We start from the raw sequence: 6000 nt of genomic DNA, 5'->3' as shown, positions 1-6000 counted from the left end.
AATAAGATTAAATGACGGCTGGGTCACCTCACATAATCAATTGAAATAGTCACCAACTTTGTGTTGGAATTGGAAAAGATGATTACTTTGAGGCTGCTAAACATATTTTACAGCTTTTTGAATTTGCAATAATACGTGTCTCACATAGCATTTAAAAACATATTTTGACCTTAATAAAGCATGACGAGTCTATGAAACAGGCATTCTTTAGAATGGAAGATCCAAGAAGCATAGGTAACTACCCAGAGGAAGCTTGAACCCTCCATCGCCCCCACTTCCCTCCCTCCTTCCCTCCCTCCTTTCCTCCCTCCTGCCTTCCCTTTCTTCCTCCCTCCCTCCTTCCTTCCTTCCCTCCTGCCCTCCTTTTCTTCTTTTCTCCCTCCTTCCTTCCTTCCTTCCTTGCCTCCTTTCTTCCTTCCCTTCCTTCTTTCCTTCCCTTCCTCCCTTCCCTCCCTTTCTCCTTCCCTGCCCTCTCTCCCCTCATTCCCTCCTTCCTTCCTTGCTCCCCTCCCTTCCCTTCTTCCCTTTTTCCTTCCCCCTCCCTCCCTCCCTTCCTTCCTTCCTTCCTTCCGAAGGAACATGGGGCTGAGTTTTTAATGGAAAACCATCCTTATTTTAAGCCATTCTTATTAATTTATCATTGAATTATTTGCCATCACTCTTAAAATCTTACAAAATGATTTAGCCCCACGAGCGTGATTTACTCATGTTTAAAACCTCCACGCTACACCACCCCATCACAGCGCTGTAAATGTGTCTCCTGGCTCCCAGAAGAAGCACAGAGAAAACAAATAAAGTCAAAGATGCATATTCCTTTACCGGTGGCTTCGCAAAGCATAAGTGATGGGAGGAAGGAACCCGTCATTGGCCTCTGCTCTATTATTGACAAGAGCAGAAGTAGAAATTAGAAAACAAATACCCTTTTAAATGAAACGAAGTAAAAAGGCCTCCCTCACTCAGAGGAAATGCTAATTGAAACTACCTTGCTAATGCTAGCGAGTCACAGGAAGGAAACATTAAGTTATTATTTTTAATAATGTTTACAAGTATATCCAGCCATTTCCAGCCGGTGAAAGATGTCAGCCTTGGACAAACGTGGCAGCTCTACTTTTCAGCAACGATACTGCTCGTCTTCCCTCTGATAGCAATCATTAATTTTATTTTTTTAACCCAGTCCTCAAATGAAGACAGATGAGCTGGAGAGTTTTAAATGCAGGCTGCTTACTTCAGAAAAATGGCTGGGAGATAGCAGATCGTGGCATCTGAGTGGGGGCCAGTTACTGTTAGGAAAAATAAAATAAAATAAAACCAAGCCTAAGAGAAGGAGAAGTCAGGCCTCAGAGATCCAGAGAGTGGAAGGAGGGGAGCAGGGTTGGGTTCTGAGCCACATGGCAGGACTGACTCATTTCCTAACTGCTTTGGAGTTACAATTATGTTTAATTGCTCTTGATAATTTCAACATCACATTTTAACACTTATGAATCTCCTTCATGTCAGAGATCAAAATGCCAGTTAAGAATCACACCATTGATAGCATTGGGCTGCACCTTCACAAAAGCATTTCTCACCGATATAATTACATCCAAGTCATATTTTTAGTGCAATGTCAATTATCCTTATTTGATTACTATCATTTTATTTTAAAGTCAAGGGGTTTTGACTTGATCTCATTGTGGACTACTCAGGGAAGGTTTTGAGATCCCTTCATGAGAGGGGCTGGGAAGGCAATGTCTTACAGGTGTGCAGTAGGTTTTGTCACTCTCACAGAAAATCAGATTGAAAAAAATCTGTGTGGTTGCATGTAGTGACAGGTCAGGAAGAACAGGAAGGACAGAAGAAGAGAAAAAAGAAGGTAGAAGAGTGTGATGTCCATGCTTCTAGAAGGGTGATCTCTTCCACAAAACAAACACTGACCAAAACCATCACAATCAACCTTTGCAGACCTCTGGAAATCAGCAAGATCTCTAAACAATCTGAGGAGCACTTATTGCAGAACAACAGTTGAGTCTTGGTAAGGAACAATAGACATGAGGAGACTTGAACTTGATCTATTTTTATTCCCACTCAACTGGTCAGCATTCATCCTGCAAAACATCAGGTGTGAACACCAGAAGGGCAGTGTGGGTCTGATGCTCTCTTAATGTCCCACTCCCCACAATTGTCACTAGTTTGCTTGTTGGGGAGGTGCCTTCCCCTCCCCCCCAAAAAAAATCTCCATCATAAGACTTGTCTTTATCGGACTCAAAGCTGCCTCAGTGGGAAGAACCCCAACATCCTAGGTCATTTGTTGGTGACAACCAGTTTCAATTTGTTATAGTAATCGAGGCAGTGATACTGTTTAGAGTTAACAAGAAACTTGAAGGAAGAATCTGATCTCTGACTGAGACGCCCATAGGAGGCTTTGAAAACACAATTTTTTCCTGGCTGGTTATCTGGAAAACCTGCTGAAACTTTCCTCTCTCTCTCTCTCTCTCTCTCTCTCTCTCTCTCTCCCTCTCTCTCTCTGGCAATACTGGGGTTTGAACTCAGGGTATCACACTTGCTAAGCAGGTGCTCTGTCACTTGACCCTCTTCACCAGTCCTTTTCTGTGAAGGGTTTTGTTGAGATAGTGTCTTATGAACTCTTTGCCCAGACTAGCTTCAAACCACAATCTTCCCGATCTCTGCCTCCTGTGTAGCTGGGATTATAGGCATGAGCCACCAATGCCTGACTGAAAGTTTTCAAAACCACTTCTTTGCAACAGTGGGCTGAGTGCTCCAGACAGGAAAACCAGGTAAGAAAAATAAGTGAAAGCCATCCAGATAAAAAAGAAATGAAACCATTTCTATTTACAGATATTAAGATTTATGTTGAAAATTTCTAAAATGCTTAATCTACTAAAAATGTGTCCAGAGGACTGGCGGAGTGGCTTAAGTGGTAAAGTGGTAGAGCGCCTGCCTTGCAAGCATGAGGCCCTAAGTTCAAACCCCAGTACTGCCAAAAAATAAAAAAAGATCTAAAAGTGTGTCAGAACTGATAAATAAGTTTGGTGAGGCTGTGGAATACAAGATTGATATGTAAAAATCATTTGTATTTCTATACTCCCATGGTGAACCATCAGAATATAAAATGGAAATGTCCCTGTACAGTATAAAGGAAGAGGATTAAAAATTCTTTGGTTAATTTAACAAATAATTATATAATGAAAATGGGAAATAATTATCAGAAACAATTAAGGAAAATCTGAATGAATGGAAAGGTATCCCCTGATCATAGATAGACACAGCTGGGTTTGGGAACACTTCCCAAATTGACCTGCAGATTTCATATGACATCTGCTAAGATCCAAACTGCCTTTGGCTGATATTAACAAACGCATCTAAACAGTGTATGAAAAAGCAAGAGATCAGAATAGCCAAAAAAATACTCTTGAAAAAGAAGAACCAAATTGGAAGTTGCATACTACCCAATTTGATAATTGACTACAAAGTGACAGCAGTTGGTAGAGTGTGGTAGGGACAGAAGGTACAGACACACAGACAAATGTGATAGATTTGGAAGTAAACAACAACAACAACAAAAACCCCTTACAGTTGTTGTTCACTGTCACCTGGTGATCAACAAAAATGTGGGTACAAGTCAGTGTAGAAAGAGATGTCTTCTCAACAAATGCTGCTGTGATAACTGTGTTATTTTCATGCAAAAAGAATAAGGTCGCACTCCTGCCTCACACCATATATAAAAATTTACTTAAAAAATGCTGATTATAAAACAGTTGGGAGAAAACACAGGAGTAGTTGCACAGGAATAATTGAGTGGTACCTCACCGTGGAGTTGATTTGCATTTTCCTAGTGACTAATTATTGCTCATGACCCTGGGTTAGACGGTGGTCCCCTAACATGACAACCAAAGTACAAATGACAGAGTAAAAAAAATAAGCAAATCAGACTTCAACCCAATTAAAAACTTCAGAAGTCACATGGAAAACAGAAAAGATAGCTTGCAGAAAGAGAAAAAGTACTTACAAACCACAGGCTTGTAAGGATCTTGTATCTAGACTATATAAATACTTTTGAGACTTAGTAATAAAACATAAATGGTCCTGTAAAAATGGGCAAAGCACTTAAATAGGCATTTCTGCAGATGAATTACACAAATGTCTAATGAGCACATGATAAGACCCCAATTATTATTAGTCTCTAGGAAAATGCAAATCAAACCCACAGTGAGATATCACTTCACACTCACTGGGGAGGTTCAAATTAAAGAGACAGATAATTTTAAGTATTTCAGACTGTGGAGAAGTTGAAACCAACCTATATCTCTTATTAGACCATAAATTGTTTGATGATTCCTCAAAAATGTCAATGGAGAATTACCATAGGACTTAGCAATTCTGCTCTGTAGTATAGCTCCCTGGGTTTCACATCTATGGAAACACAAAAGCTGTATGCAGATATTAATGACAACATTTATTTATATTTTGGCAGTACTGAGATTTGAACTCAGGGCCTCAAGCTTGCTAGGCAGGGGCTGTACTACTTGAGCCACTCTACCAGACCTTAACAGCATTTCTCATAATAGCCAAAATATGGAAATAACCGTAACATGTATGAATGAATGAATAGATAAAATAGAACATGACATACCCTTAAAATGGAATGGCAAAAAAAAAAAAAGGAACTAAAATACTCACATATATTACAAATGTGTGAATCTTAGAAGTCTTAGGTGAGGTGAAAGGCCAGATATTCAATAATTCCATTTATATGAAATGTCCACAATTTGCAAATCTGCAGAGACAGGGAGAAGATTAGTACTTTCCAGGAGTTATGACAGTAGAGGAGAGGGAGGCCACTAATTGATCAAGAGATCTCTTCTGGGTCGATGAAAATATTCTAAAATGAGAAAGTGGTGATGGTTACCTAACTGCATACACTAAAATCCACTTACTTTCGCTCCTTTTTCAAAGGTGAAGTTTATGGTATGTGAACTATACATTGATAAAGCTATTATAAAATAGGTATGAGGATGAAGGAAAAGATAAACCCCTAATTCATTTGCTTTTTATATTATTATCAACTTCAGAGAGAGTTAAAAAAATCCAAAAATGATATCATAGTGTACTCATGAGGGCAAAGACATCCAGGATTTTTGAGGATGTGGAGAAAAATGAACCCTGATACACTGGTGTTGGTCACGTAAATTAGTCCAGGCACCAGGAAATCAGTATGGAGTTTCTTTAAAAAACTAACAACAAGGTCTGCCAATTCTGGAAATATATATATATATATATATACACACATACACATATATATTCATATATATGGAACACAATGAGAGTGAATTCACTGGTTCCCAGGGAATGAGTGCAAATCCCAAAAGCAAGCTGTGGAATCAGTGACCACGCTGATGACAATGACCACAACAGGGATGGGTATTATTTTCAGAGATGGAAAAATCAGCCTGAGAAACCTCTCCAAAGACAAACTCAAGAAATCATCTCTGCAAAGGATCAATTTCTGGAATCAGCATCCGGCACCTGATGGGGGGCCTACTCTGAAGTCCAGCTGTTGTACGGACGTCAATATGGGCTTTTTAATGCTTCTTAATACTTTCCCAACCTGATCTGTGGGAGCTGGCAAAGAAGGTAACACAAAAATGTAATTTTATAAACTATTCCCAACTGCCATCTCTCTCTGAGACTTGATTCTCATCCTGCCCTTAACTTCTGTCAGTGTATTTTGGAGGAATAACTAGGACTGGTCTTTCTGTGTCATTGACCAATGTCTGTCATCGGCTACAGAAAAACCTCTATTGTAGGAGGGCATTCCTCATCTTTCCTGTTCTTTGTTATTTATTTGGACAACATGGGGACATTACAGAACCTGCTTTGCTGTTTCATAAGTTGTCTATCTTCCCCTATGCCTCATTCCAAAGTTTCTCTTTTCCCCCATTGTCTTTTCAGAGAGAGAGAGAGAGAGAGAGAGAGAGAGAGAGAGAGAATGAAGCCAGCCCC

The sequence above is a fragment of the Castor canadensis genome, chromosome 16 (assembly GCF_047511655.1).
Source record: "Castor canadensis chromosome 16, mCasCan1.hap1v2, whole genome shotgun sequence".
NCBI classification, from domain to species: Eukaryota; Metazoa; Chordata; class Mammalia; order Rodentia; family Castoridae; genus Castor; species Castor canadensis.
The sequence above is the reverse complement of the archived record's forward strand: the minus strand, read 5'-3'. Positions refer to the sequence as shown.